Source organism: Xyrauchen texanus, chromosome 23 (genome assembly GCF_025860055.1).
Source record: "Xyrauchen texanus isolate HMW12.3.18 chromosome 23, RBS_HiC_50CHRs, whole genome shotgun sequence".
NCBI lineage: Eukaryota > Metazoa > Chordata > Actinopteri > Cypriniformes > Catostomidae > Xyrauchen > Xyrauchen texanus.
In genome coordinates, this window is record NC_068298.1 from 35,508,783 (window position 1) to 35,524,644 (window position 15,862).

Here is a 15,862-nt window from a genome sequence, read left to right on the forward strand (position 1 = left end):
ATAAAGCCTGAAGGAAAAGAAGGCCCCATCAGGACAATTCATCGTAATCACCTCAGGCCTTGCCTTTTCAACCCCCCTGAGGAGCCTCAACAAGTCCCAGAGACTGAAATGGTGAACCCCAATTTTTCGAATGCCTTGTATCCTGGGCCTTTGTTACCTTTGACCTTTGTGCCCATAGCATGTGCCCCTCCTGCAGTTTCAGTGGATGATGACCTAGTAGCCCCTATTGTGAGACCTGAGCCAGGAGATAGATCACCCCTGCGTAGGTCCCAGAGACAAAATAGAGGTAGGCCTCCAGACAGGTATGGACACTAAGACTTTGTCGGGACGACAACTGTTAAAGGGGGAGGAGTGTCATAATATAAAACTAGTGGAGCAGTGTGATTGATGGTTAACCTTATTTAAATTTGGGAATTGTTACTGATTGATATAGTGATTTTGTTTCTTCTAAAACTTTATTTGTTTGCTGTGTTTTTCCTTATGGTTTGCTGTGGATTGATTATATTGTTTGCTGTGATGTTGCTGGACATTTGATAGTACTGTTTTCCCTCTTTCACAAACTGCAACAACAAACACTAATTGACACACCTGTAGAACCCCGTTCCCATCAGCGATCTAATTTGCCAGCTGATTAGATCATTCCTAATAAAAGGAGGCTAGATCTCTTACCGAGGAGTGAACGCTCTGGGCGGATGGACATGCCGTGTGTGGTAGCGGACTGGTTTGCGAATCTTCTTTCCCCTCGGTGTTGCTGCTGTCTGGATCTTTTGTGCCTTGGTGGAGCTGACTCTTGGACTTTACATTATCAACGCTCACAAAGCTCCGACTAAAGGGAAGTGGTTCTTTTTCTCCCACACTGATGCGTGTGTGTGCGTTTTCTTTGCATTCGAGCTAAAGGAGTCGTTTAGTTGTTGTTCATTTCTGTGAAGGTGCCGGCGGCAGAGCAGCGGATACGGCAGTATTATTGAGGAGCCCGCATGAAGTACAGGAAAGGAAAGTCGTCATTCTAGTCACATGAGACTGTTTTAAAGTTGCCTGCTATGAGCAGGCTGCCCATTGATTTTACGATTTCTCCACTGACAGAAGCGGAGCGGCACCGCGGAATTCCTGGCTCTGGACTTCTGGATTTGGAATAGGCTGTTTGAAGTCCCGCTGAAGCAAGATATTGTGCGCCGGCGACAGGGGAAACACGGAGCTGACTCCAGGCTGGACTGGACTCGGGTATTGTTTCACCCTGGGACAGAACATTGGACAATCTATGGTTTTATTGTCTCCCCGGGTTTTTGATATGTTATTTTAATATAGTTATTGTCAACTTAACTCTTAAAATAATAAAATACTATTTTTATATATTTCTTGTGTCTTTCTCGCTGTGTTGGTGTGGCTGGGAATCTGAAACTTAATTTATTTTAAATTAACAGACTTTTACTCTGTTACATTCCAAGGATGAAAAAAGTAATCTGGTTTGGAATGACCTGAGAGTGATTAAATGATGACAGAATATTTTCTGTAAACTATTCGTTTAAGTTGTGATATTCTGTTTGTAAAGAGCGACCTGACATTAAAGTTTTTAAATCTGCATTCCACAGCATTGCAGGTCAACTACATATTGATTCAATGTGCTTCCCATATGGAGGTCAACAGACACAGCAGGTCAGATCACTTTGAAAATAAGATGCCATATCTTTACTTTATGAAGGGAAAAAAGGTTTTGGTCACAGGTTATTATATAGAAGGTACTCATTTATTATTTGGTACAACAGCAGATGTGATGTAGACTTAAAATCTCAATACAATACCATTAACATAAATATAATAAGAATCGATTGGTTTCCCACACTAAGAGCTTTTCTCTACAGTAAATGATGCATGTAAGATTGTCTGTCCTTGATTGCTCTTAATTGCCATTATGCCTCACTTATGTGTAACTTTATGTAAAACCCTCACGGGAAGGAGGACAGGAAACGAAGGTTACAACGAGAAGGTAAGGTTTAATGGCTGTCTGTCTCACAAACATTTACAAAAAAACCAACACACAATAACACAAGCGCACTGGGTTGGCTTGCTCTGGTCGGCTTCCCTCTGCTCTCAGGCTGCTGGCTTTTTCACCGCTCTCCTCACTCTACTGCAATTAGAGACAGGTGTTAGTCATAATTTGGCCCAGGTGTGAGCGCCCTTACCGCTTCTCTCTCCCGGACGGGCGCTTGACCACGCCCCCGCTGCCACATACCCCCACCGCCCGACTCAGGCCGGGGCGTCATCCGGCCTGCCTACCACTCCCCATTTCTGGAGAGGAAGTCGGCGGCAGCCATCTGCACCCCGGTCTGTGGATCACCTTGAATTTAAAAGGCTGGAGAGCGAGATACCAACGGGTGATCCGGGCGTTAGTATCCTTCATGCGGTGGAGCCACTGGAGTGGGGCATGATCCGAACAGAGGGTGAAGGCCCGCCCCAGCAGGTAGTAACGGAGGGTGAGGACCGCCCACTTGATGGCCAAACACTCCTTTTCCACGGTGCTGTACTTAGTCTCCCTTAAGGAGAGCTTCCGGCTAATGTACAGCACCGGGCGCTCCTCCCCTCCACCAGCTGCGAGGTACGGCCCCCAGCCCTCTGTCTGAAGCGTCCGTCTGCAAAATAAAAGGGAGAGAAAAATCAGGTGCATGTAAAAGCGGCCCCCACAAAGTGCAGCTTTAATCTGCGTAAACGCCTGTTGGCACTGCTCCGACCATTGGACCGGATCTGGAGCCCCCTTTTTAGTGAGATCAGTCAGCGGGCTGGTGACGTCCGAATAATTAGGCACAAATCTTCTGTAATAGCCAGCCAGCCCCAGGAACTGTCTCACCCCCTTTTTGGTCTTAGGTCTAGGGCAAGTCGCAATCGCCGCAGTCTTTTCAATTTGGGGACGCACCTGGCCATGACCCAAGTGGAACCCCAGATACCGTACCTCCACACGCCCAACCGCACACTTCTTAGGGTTTGCCGTGAGCCCCGCCCGCCGCAGCGATCTCAGGACGGCCCTCAGATGTTGCATGTGCCGCTGCCAATCATTGCTATAGATGATAATGTCATCCAAATAGGCAGCGGCGTACGCGGTATGCGGTCTGAGGATCCGATCCATGAGTCGCTGGAACGTGGCTGGGGCCCCGAACAAACCGAAAGGAAGCGTCACAAATTGGTGTAATCCAAACGGCGTGGTGAAGGCTGTTTTCTCGCGGGACATTGGTGTCAAGGGGATCTGCCAATAGCCCTTTGTTAAATCCAGGGTCGAGTAAAATCGAGCAGTACCTAACCGATCGAGCAGTTCATCAACACGGGGCATTGGGTACGCGTCAAATTTAGACACCGCGTTGACTTTCCTGTAATCCACACAGAACCGAACCGACCCATCACTCTTGGGAACAAGAACAACCGGGCTGGACCAATCACTGTGGGATTCCTCTATTACGCCCATATCGAGCATTGCATCTAATTCTTCCCGAACGACTTTCTTTTTATGTTCGGGTAAGCGATAGAGGCGGCAACGCACCACCGCGCCCGGCTCGGTCTCGATGTGGTGCTGTATGAGGTTCGTACGGCCCGGGAGAGGGGAAAACACGTCCGCAAACTCTTTTTGTAACTCGGAAACCTCTGTGAGCTGCCGCGGTGAGAGCTGGTCCCCACAAGTGACCGGAGTGTTAAGATTGTAGTTTTTGTTTACCTCCGGTCCGAGCTCCGCCCTCTCCGGAACTACCGTGGCCAACGTCACAGAGGCCGCCTCCTCCCTCCACAATTTCAGGAGGTTGAGGTGATATATTTGACGCGCGCCCCTCTATCGGTACGTTTGACTTCATAATCGAGATCCCCTACTCGTCGTGTGACCTCAAACGGTCCTTGCCACTTGGCGAGTAATTTTGAGCTCGATGTTGGGAGTAATACAAGCACTTTATCTCCCGGTGCAAATTCCCGTAGCTGAGCACCCCTGTCATACAGCCGGCGTTGGCGTTCTTGAGCCTGGAGCAAATGCTCTTGTGTTAGTCAGCCCCAGTGTGTGGAGCTTTGCTCGAAGATCAAGAACGTATTGAATTTCATTTTTGGCATTAGAAGGACCCTCCTCCCAATTTTCACGGATGACATCGAGGACCCCGCGTGGGCGTCGTCCGTACAACAACTCAAACGGGGAGAACCCGGTGGAGGCTTGCGGGACCTCTCGTACTGCAAATAACAGGGGGTCTAGCCACTTATCCCAATTTCTAGCGTCATCGTGTACGAATTTACGAATCATGTTCTTGAGCGTTTTATTAAACCGTTCCACTAGGCCATCTGTCTGAGGATGGTAAACGCTAGTGCGAATCGATTTGATGCCCAAGAGCTCGTAAAGTTCGCGAAGTGCTCGTGACATAAACGTTGTGCCCTGGTCGGTGAGGATCTCTTTCGGGATCCCCACCCGGGAGATTATCTTGAAGAGTGCCCCTGCAACACTGCGTGCGGAGATGTTGCTCAGAGGCACTGCTTCCGGATACCGCGTCGCGTAATCCACTAGGACTAACACGAAGCGATGTCCGCGTGCTGACCGTTCTAATGGCCCGACGAGGTCCATCCCAATTCTTTCGAAGGGGACCTCGATTAATGGTAGAGGGCGCAATGGCGCTTTTGGGGTGGCCGGTGGGTTTACCAGCTGACATTCACGGCACGCCGCACACCACCTGCGGACGTCACCGCCAATGCCCGGCCAATAGAAGCGGGCTATTAGACGGAGAAGTGTTTTTCGTTCCCCTAGGTGACCGGCCATAGGATTATAGTGAGCCGCCTGGAAAACCATTTCCCGACGGCTCCGTGGAATCAACAATTGAGTTACTTTTTCCTTTGTCTGGGCGTCCTGCGTCACCCTGTATAAGCGATCATTGATCAGCGAAAAGTACGGATATGAGACGGCGACACCCGGCCGGAGTTGTTGACCATCGATTACTCTCACTTGGTCAAAGGCGTGCTTAAGGGTTTCATCCCGCGACTGCTCCAAGGGGAAGTCCCCTCCGGGAACTCCCGGAGGGAGGAGCGTCCACCTCGCCCCTTCCCCCGTCACTCGGAGCAGCAGAGGACGGCCCTGGCTCCGCCTCCCCCGCCAAAGCCTCGCACAACACACACCCCTTCACTTTCACGCAGGACCCATCCGCGCAAACTCCCTCCAATAATTTCCTAAAGTTTGGCCAATCTGTACCCAGAATTAGCGGATGGGTGAGGCGGGGACTAACCGCTGCCTCTACACTATGCTTTTCTCCCCTGAATTTGATCGCCAAAGTCACCACGGGATATTTGTGAATATCCCCGTGCACACACCTTACCCTCACCAATTTAGCTGAGCCCAAAGCCCCGGGTTGAACCAAGCGTTGGTGGATGGTGGTCTGGTTACAGCCGGTATCCAACAAAGCTTGGTATGTACCCCTGGATTCTTACCGGAATCCGATACGCTCCAGCTCGATCGGGGGCAGTCTGTGGAACATCGGAGACCCGTACCACCGCCCCTATTTCCATCAGCGGACACTGATCCCGGAAGTGGTCCGGGTCTCCGCACCTCCAGCAGACCGGCCCAGACGCTGCGGCCGCACCCGTGCTGGCGGGCGCCCCCACCTGAGGAGGAGAGCGGCTGAAGGATGGAGAAGGGCTTGGTGGGTGTTCCCAAGACCGGGGAGCTGGGCGCGCGAACGCTCCACGCCTGCGGGGGGCAGGAACGGACCCTGGGGAGAGAGCAGAGCGAGAGGGAAGAGGGGAGGGAAAAAAACAGGGGAAGACACAGAGGAAGGGGAGACAGACAAAGAGGGCTCGTCCGCCCTAGGAATCGCCGCCATGTGGTCCTCCGCGAGCCGGACGGCTTCCTCCAGCGACGCCGGGCGGTGGCACTGGACCCACTCGGCCGTCTTCCGGGGCAAACGCTGGACAAACTGCTCCAGTACCACCTGGTCGACGAGCTCCTCGACGCCGCGGTCCCGCGCAAGCAGCCACCTCCGACACGCATCACGGAGCCGTTGGGCGAACGCAAACGGGCGGTCGGATTTCTCAAGTTTTAAGGCCCGGAAGAGTTGGCGACTTTCTTCTGGGGACCGACCAACCCGTTGCAGGATGGCTTTTCGCAGGTCGTTGTAAGCCAGGAGGCTTGTTGCCGGCAGTTGTTGGGCCGCGAGTTGTGCTTCCCCGGACAGGAGAGGGACTAACCGGGCTGCCCACTGGTCTTGGGGCCACCCCCAAATCTCCGCCGTCCTCTCGAAGAGGTCGATGAAGGCCTCTGGGTCGTCCGCCGGCCCCATCTTCTGTAACGCGGGTGGGGGCAATGTGGCGCGGGTGTCCGGGGTCGCGGCTGCGGCTGGAGCGGCCTCCTGGCTGAGGAGGCTCCGGATGGCGTGCCGGTCTTCTGCTTGAGCCCGCATGATTTCAAAAAAACGACGATCCTGGTCTTGCCGGAGCTCAAGCAGGGATTGTTGGTGGCTCTGGTGGAGTGTCGCGAGGGACTGGAGGACTTCAGCCAGCTGGGAGGACTCTATGGGGCGACTCTGTTCCATTATTATGGTTCCCGGGTTTCGGCACCAGTGTAAAACCCTCACGGGAAGGAGGACAGGAAACGAAGGTTACAACGAGAAGGTAAGGTTTAATGGCTGTCTGTCTCACAAACATTTACAAAAAAACCAACACACAATAACACAAGCGCACTGGGTTGGCTTGCTCTGGTCGGCTTCCCTCTGCTCTCAGGCTGCTGGCTTTTTCACCGCTCTCCTCACTCTACTGCAATTAGAGACAGGTGTTAGTCATAATTTGGCCCAGGTGTGAGCGCCCTTACCGCTTCTCTCTCCCGGACGGGCGCTTGACCACGCCCCCGCTGCCACACTTTACATCTCACTTGAACTCAACATCTCACACCTCTCACATCACACTTAAGAGCTCAGTGTGTACTGTATGTTTGACCTCTCAGTTTGGATGGCCTCTCAACACGATATGCTTACCTTGGTAAGACAAAACACTTGTTTTACTCAAGATCTCCCTTCAGCTCCATCTCCATTGAAAGTTATGCAGCCATGTACATGGGAACTCAATTAAATCTCCTGAGCTATGAAAGAACAACCTCGGAGCAAGAATGTTTTCTTCTGGGATGTTTAGTAGTTAACCTGGCTTTCAGTATTTCACAGATTCTTTGTTTCACTGAAATTGATATTGTAAATTTTTATTGATTCTATGTCTTTGCAGAACTTGTTTGTATTGTATGCTGCCTGCTGTGATGTTTTAGTGGTAGAAGTTGTTCTCTTGGGGCCTTTAAAAGAAAAACAAATTACTGCAGTTTAGCAATAAAATGTATAACGGATAGATTGGCGTTAGTGTATAGTATCCCACAGCATTCGCTGAATTCTCTTTTATTGTGAGAACAAATCTATAGCCTCAGACAAATACAAAATGAATATAATAGGGATAAACATTACATTGCAGTGAAGATCTGCTAGGGATTTATCCTGTTTCCCTCTCCTCACCAACCAATCCAGACAGGGGAGTGATTGGCAATTATCATTGCAGACACCTGTTGTTAATCAGCCTGCAAAGAGGATGGAGGAAGAGAGAGAGAGAGAGAGAGAGAGAGAGAGAGAGAGAGAGAGAGAGAGAGATAGACACAACAAAACAGGAGAACCACTGCACAAAGTGCACAAAATCTTCAATTGCAATAAGGCCAATGTCATACATCTGATGTAATTGAACAAATAAGTTGCTAAAGAAGGAAACCAACAAATTCAAGGACATAACACCCCCACCCATAAATTACAACCTTGGGTTTGTAAATAAATGTCAATAAGGTCAGCACACAACTTCATCTCCAGTGTGCACCAGTGCTTCTGCAACACCATTTTCTGCAAATACATACAGGATATTTGAGCATCCTTTTTGACCAGTCCATCCACCTTAAGACTAGAAGCAGTCGATGTGACAGCTGTGGGAACAACGGGCACAGATTTGTTGTCAGAGAGTTTACACTCAATAGGAGTTGACTCGGAAACAAGGAATGAGTCAGAGAGATCCACATCATTTCTGAACTTTTGCAATTGTCCACACATCACTTCACAGGTAGGGAATGCAAAGGAAAAACAAAACAAGAAAACCACAGCGCAAAGTGGGCAAAATCTTCTCTTGCAATAAGGCTAATTCCATACATCTGTAGATGTAACTGAACAAATACGATGACAAAGAATGAAAGAAACAAATATATCCTGGGTGTAACCAATATGCAGATCACTTTAGACCCTCTTGATTGCTTTTTTTGGGTATTATTATTATATAAATATGAGATATCCTGACATTATTATGAAAAGGCATGTGCTGTTCAGGTCAATGGAGTACCATTAGAAAGCTTCTTTATATTCAAATGTCCAAAATGCATAATATTTGTAAAAAATTAAATAAATAAATAAATGTATGCTAAGCACCCTCAAATGAACAATAGAGCACCCTCAATTGAATATGTAGTAAGCCAAATAATACTGTATATTGGCAAAGTGTATTTCTTTGAATATCGGGCGAACGCACCAACCAAATTCCACACAAAATTGCATCAAAACTAATAAATGTGTAATAAGTGTGTCCTAATTTTCAGACACAGCATTCTGCTTTCATGCCTTCAACATACAGAATTTGATTGGTTAAGGCCACGGCTCATGCATAGAGAAATCATAGTGGAATTACCTCACTGTTGCTTTCTGCTCCAGGAAAAAGTGGCCTATAACTGCTGGTAGACAATCAGTTTCCAAAAGTAAAATACAAACCTTAACTGTTTGCAAAAACGCAAAAACTGACTCTAAATCAGTGCTTGCTGATAACATCTTCCGACATCGCTTACTGCTGAGAAAACATAGCTATAAATAGATATACAGTATATCACGTCTCCACTTTATACAGAGCACCCCCATTATTTTCAGAAGCACTCTCAGCGATTTTTTTATCTGGAACAGGGCATGCTGTATGGCTTTCTTTCTTACCCCTATGCAGATGTGGATCAACAATATGGCTTTGTTGTGCCGATTGATTTGTACCTTCTGGTGGTGGTTTTGTGGTTGAAGGGGGAAACAAGTATTTTCATCTGAGCCTTTATAAAATCTAACCAAATCACAGTAACAATAATATTCAGAACAGATAGATCGGTGTAGTTCAGTGTCCCAGAGAGGTCACTTTGTTCATTCTTATGAATACAGATTGAATAGCCAAAGGGCATAAGACACAGAAATACAATATACAGATCATGTCAAGGGAAAATGAGACCTCCAATGAGAAGGTGACATATTGGCCCAAAATAAAGAATATCTCCTAAGCTTTTATTTCATACAAAATCTCTCTCAGTATTTTTCTTCAAGTAGCTGTGGCATTTAGTAACATATGGCAAGCACCCTACCCGTCTATGGCCTGAAAATTGCCTAGAGGCTGCCTGTTGCGCCCTGGTTTGGGACGTACTGTTTGCTGATTAGCAGAAATCTCTTTCATTCTGCAATTCATCTCAACATGGATCCACATAAGTTTTATGCATCTCTACATATATGATTCATTATATCTAAATAATTTACTAATTGTAAATATAGATATGAGGAGCATCACGCAAAATGTTGAATCCATCACCCATCAAAAGCCATCTGTATTTATACATTGTGTAAAATTTAGTAAATAATAAAAACAGGATCTCTATCTGTGTAGTGGTGTATATATTACCTCCTAAAGGAAATATAAAATTTGATCTACAGATTAAGTGATTCCTTTTGGAATCACCAACTATTCTTCTTTGGTACTGTGCCTAAATAAAGTTTTATAGTAAAGTTATTGTAAGTGATTTTTTGACTTTCAGTGGACTCACAGTGATCAGCATCAATCATGATGTGTCTCAAAATTGGTCTTCTGATGCAGTCATTGATGACTTTGCCACAAAGAAGTCCAGGAGTGTGCAGTTTGGAAATCACAGATCCTTGATTTAACGTAAATGGCACTTACCTCACAATGTTGTGCTTTAATATGCCACAATGGATTGGACGTGGCCTCTTTGTGAGTTTTGTGATGCCTGCTGTGTTACATATGTGTGCTGGTTAGAACATGAGAACAGACATTGTGCAAGAGAGCTCCTGGTTTTGTTCATCGGTACATTGATAAATCTTTGGGTAAACATAAAATTTGCCACAAAATGCTTAGAAATTGAATTTAATTGGTGTTCAGAAGAGTTGTTTGTTAAAATTGATTGTTTGTTATGGATCATTTTTGAAGGATTCATATATATATATTGCATGTGTGGAGTTTGACCACGTTTTCTGCACACGTGCAAGAACTGGGTATGTAAATTTAGTATTAAGTATATTTTATTTAATGATTTATAGCACAGAGTGTTTTCCAGTTTACTGAATAAGTGGAATATGTGTTACTTGAGAAAATATGCACAATGAGAACATGTGTATTGAGAAGTCTATTGTTTTAAAATGCAATACATTTCCTTAATGCCTGATTAAAATTAAGTAAAATACTGTGGGTGTTTAAGCATGTTTACGCATGTGTTAAATGCATAAAATGCTTTGAGTGATTTAAGCATGTGTTAAATGCATAAAATGCTTTGAGTGATTTGAGCATGTGTTTAATGCATTGAATGCTTACAGTGATTTAAGCATGTGTTAAATGCATACAATGTTTTGAGAGATTTAAGCATGTGTTAAATGCATACAATGTTTTGAGAGATTTAAGCATGTGTTAAATGCATACAATGTTTTGAGAGATTTAAGCATGTGTTAAATGCATACAATGTTTTGAGAGATTTAAGCATGTGTTAAATGCATACAAAGTTTTGAGAGATTTAAGCATGTGTTAAATGCATAAAAAGCTGTGAATTATATAAGAATGTATTAAAGGTGATGTATGCTGAAGCATATGGGTAGGCTTATTTCTTTTGATATTAGCCTCTACCACATTCCAGTTATATATTTATTTACCATATTTCTGTTTTTGTATTTTCCTTGTTTATTTATTTTTTAAATACAATACTGCTGTCCTTTTTATAAAACAGCCATCAAAATAAAAGCAAAAAAGATATGTTTAATCCTGTGTTGTTTCTTTACACACTATTTGTAGAGCGGAGGAGGGTGGGTCGGGCTGGAAGGACACAAGCCCGGTCCCCAATCAGTCTGATGGGGTGCGCGAGGGATAAAGGCATCCGGTAACGAGAGAGAGAGTGAGAGATAAATACAATTACAGGCAACTGCCCTGTGTGTGGTTATGTTTGCGTGTTTTATTGGTTAAGTTGATAATTAAAATATTATTTATATTGTTAAGCCGGTTCTTGCCTCCTCCTTTCCCTTTAACCCCCTTACACTATTTAATCAAAATTACATTTTATTTAATCTAAAATCATGCTAACAGTGTCTGGATTGAAGGAATATTCTGAGTTTAATACAAATTAAGTTCAATCGACAGCATTTGTGGCATAATTTTGAGTGCCACAAAAATTTGTTTTGACTTGCCCCTCCTTTTCTATAAATCTGCAATATGTAAGATATTTTTGGCTAAATAATTTTATGGCCATCATTTATTACGTACATAAACAATCATTGTTCAAAACAATGTCCGTTACCCAGATTCACTACAGTAAGCCTATAAAAATGATTTTTATTTTGAGCTGTCGGGTTGGATTCACCGTGAAATTGCTGGCTTATGTCGTTCCTTTTGTGTCATTACGACATGTCATGCCAAGTCATTTATTAATAAAGCACATTTAAAAACAACAGCTGTTGAGCCAGTACAACTGCTGTACAACATCAAGCAAAAAAATTAAAAAAGATTATTTATACAGCAATTATTTATACAACAAGGGGGATACATGTCACAACATTAACAAGATATAAGTTCTAATACAAGACAATGGCCAAAGAAAATAAATACGTCGTTTAGATTTAAAAATGGCAATTGATGGGAAGGATCTATAATGCAGGGCAAGCTGTTCCAGAGCTTAGGGGCTGCAACTGAGAAAGCTCTATCTCCCTCGGACATAAGACGAGAACGGGGAACAGATAACAGTAAATGATCAGAAGACCTATATGTCCTGGGAGGAGCATGAGGATTAATAAAGTCACAGTGTAGTGCCTTAAAAGCAAATAATAAAATGTAATTCTGAATTTTACAGGTAACCAATACAAAGAGGCAAGTACAGGAGTAATATGATCTCTTTTCTCATGACCAGTTAGAAGCCAAGCTGCTGCAATCTGATCCAACTGCAATTGAGAGAGGATAGACTGTGAAGTTCCAAGATATAAAGAATTACCGTAATCCAAAGGAGATGAAACGAGTGCATGAACAACTATTTCAAGATCCTCCTTTGAAAGAAAAGATTTTAAATTTGAGATTGATCTGAGGTGGAAAAAGCTTTCCTTACCAACAGCACAGACCCACCTTTCAAAGGCCAAAGAGGAATCCATGAAGGGCCCAAGACTGTGGCAGGAGAACCAAAAATAATTACCTCAGTTTTGTATTCATTAAGATTAAGAAAATTTTATTCCATCCAGGATTTAATTTCAGAAAAACAGTTTAAAAGAATATCTAGTGAGGAACTACAATTTGATTTAAATGGAAGGTAGAACTGTGTATCATCTGTGTAAAAGTGGTACAAAAGATTACATTTTTGTAAAATTTAACCCATTGGAAGCATGTTTAAAGAAAACAAAAGAGGCCCCAAAACTGAACCTTGAGGCACAACATAAGTGATTGGTGCTGGAGGTAAAAAATGACTACTAATATTAACAGAAAATGTTAAGATAAGAAGCGAACAACTGACTTGTCAAATTTTTGTCAAAAGAAAAAAATTCCGTAAACACAGGAAAGAAGTACCAGCTGTCTTATGTTTAGGCTGAGGACGATGTTCAGTTCAGTCAATCACAGTCACATGCTTGGATACAGTGTAGCCCTGCTAAAATATTAGTGTAGATCTGTTCAAATGTTATAATGTAACCTGGATTTAAACATTAAGGTATCTTAATGGATTGTTTATTTGTTTATTTATTTTATATATTTTATTTTATGTTTATTATGTGTAAAATTAATCTACATGTTATTTGATGTTGCAATGAAGAAGAAAAAAAAAGAGAAACGAAAACTTTGATGTTAACTGATGGTTTAAGTGTATGTAACTGTTATAATGTCTGTGATTGGTGGAGAGAGGAGAGGAGAGAGAGATGGCGGACGGTAGAGAGGAGCTGTGAGTAAAAGTTTAGACGAGAGCAAACGCTAATCTTTAAGCTACTGCAAAGGACACTTTTAATTGATTAGTGTGTGTATTGTTTAAGCAGCGAGAGATAGCAATTTCTCTCATACGCGGTAACAGGCATATCGAGAGGCTGTGTTTTGATTTCTCCGTCGTAGAGATCACGTATTGAGTTAGACCATAAATGTGCTTCGTGAACAACGAAGTGAAGAGAGTTGACTGATTCTCGCCAAAGAGGTATAGGAAGACCCAGATAGCACCCTGAGATCCAGGAATATCTCAGTGGTTCCTCTGGCCACGGTGGAATGATCGTGGTAGCGGTGTTCCATGGACCGATCGTTCGCGATTTCCTCTCGGATGTGGAGAAAAAATCTGATTGCTAACAGTGAGGTATCCATCTTGTTCAAAACACGTGCACCATCAAAGTAACAGGCCTGCAACGTTTATTTTATTTTATTTAAAAGACTTTGGGGTTAAGTTTGATCATATCACATGATTATTGACATTTTGAAGGGGAAAACATTTTGTTATAATTTGTTTATGAGTCACATTTACAGGATGTTTCACCTGTGATGTGATATTTGAAGGTAAGAATTGAGTGTTATGTTACTACGAGTCTAAAGTGAAATGTGAATAGGTGTTGTGAACACTGTAAACACTTAATGTGTTACATTTGATAATTTAAGGGTTATTTTATAATTGTAAAAAGGGTATTGTTTATTTTATTGATTTCATTTATTTAAATTAATTAAAACAGACTCGTTATATTTTATATATCACATTGTATTGGATTGTGTTTTGTTTCCTTATTGAGGGGAAAAGGTAATTTTAACTATAGTAAAAATAGTAAGGTACATATTTAACTGAGAAGAGACAAAAGTTGTTAATCTAGTTAAGAGTTTAAAGTAGGTTTTATTTGGGATAAATACATAGGGAAAATTAAATACACAGAGAAATAGAGAGAATAAGAACTCAGGGCCTTTTCCATCTAAATTAGGGAGCGGAGCGCTACACAGTATGTTGTCTGTTAGGGTTGTAATGCTTTTATGAATCAAACATTAGCCATGTGTTTACCGATCGTGATGTTTCCATGTTATGATGTGAAGTTACTGGGCATGTTTACTATATGTACAATTTATTGAATTGACTTCTTGTAATTGTTATTTTGCATATTTAAGCATATTATTTTCATGTTTAATAAACTATATTTTGTCCCCACCATTACTGCTCATTTTATGTTTTTAGTTTACAGTGAACAGCTGAGGAACATGGAGGGCAGGTGAGAGTCATCAACAGTTGCATGCTGGGAAGTGTAGTCCGTGAGCACGGGAAAACTAAACAGAAACTGAAGTGAACTGAAGGTGAGGGGGAAAAACATGAGGCAGTATGTGACAACATTCATTCATTTTAGTCAGTTTTACTTTGACAAATATGATAATTTTAGTCAACGAAAATAATATATTTTACTTGATGTGAAAATGAACAAAAAAATTGTCAAACTGTAACAGACCAAACGTTAATCAATTATTCAAATATTTAGAAAAAAAAAGTATAAAAATGTTCTAATGTAAACATACTGTATGAAACAAAAATATCAAATGTATCAAACCTACAGTATGAATGCACATACTGTCCTTGTTGTGAAAAACTTGAGAATTCTCTGTGCTTTAGAGACTTCTAAATTTTCAGTGAAATTATATTACATTGCGTGTAGAGCATTTCATTTGGAAAACACGTATTCACAACACAAGCTACACAACTCAAGTTACGCATATTCTGACTAGCACGTCGCTTCACTGTGCAGATGTAAGTGTTCCATAAATGTAGAGGATACACTGATGAATCTCATGTATAAATAGGATGCGTTTGAATTAGGTATTTACCCTGTTTTAAAGCGGTTCATTTTGCCTGTGTTTGCGCGTTCAACTCAATCCCCAACATGCTGGAAATAATAAAAATAATAAAGTCTTCCATTGAACTCTTATCAGCCATATCACAGGTTTCACCTCTTAAATTGATGAGTGTAGTACAATAAAAAAATGAATAGAAGATAAAACATTTGAATAATCATATTAAAATATACTGGTAACTGATGATTGAGGAGAGTCCCCTGTTCTCTTTGTAAAAGCGCTTCGAGGTTAGTCTCAGAAAAGTACAAAATATGTAAATGAGAGTGTTGTTTATCTTCACCAAACCAAGCATTATTTCATTTTTAAATGTTTATCATTAAACATAATAATATCAACATGAAAATCACATGTTATGTGTCCGGCTCTGAATATCTTCCAGTCATGATCACACACAGGCGATGTCCAGGCAAGCTCAAATCAGATCCATCCACAGTTTTAAAAATGCAAAACTCGAGGTGACAGTGATGCACTTACATTTGAAGTCAATGGGAGCCAATTTTTTTTACATAAAATACTAACTTTTTCTGAACTATAGCCACAATACATAAACAATATGGATGGTAAGATTATTTTAGTGTGATAAAATCACTTACTAACATTTTCTGTGTAAAGTTATTGTTAATTTACAACTTTGTTGCCATGACAATGTAATATCAACAAACCCTACAATGACTTTAGTTATATAACATGTTATAGTTACATGCGATTTTTTATCATGTTTATAATTCAGTTT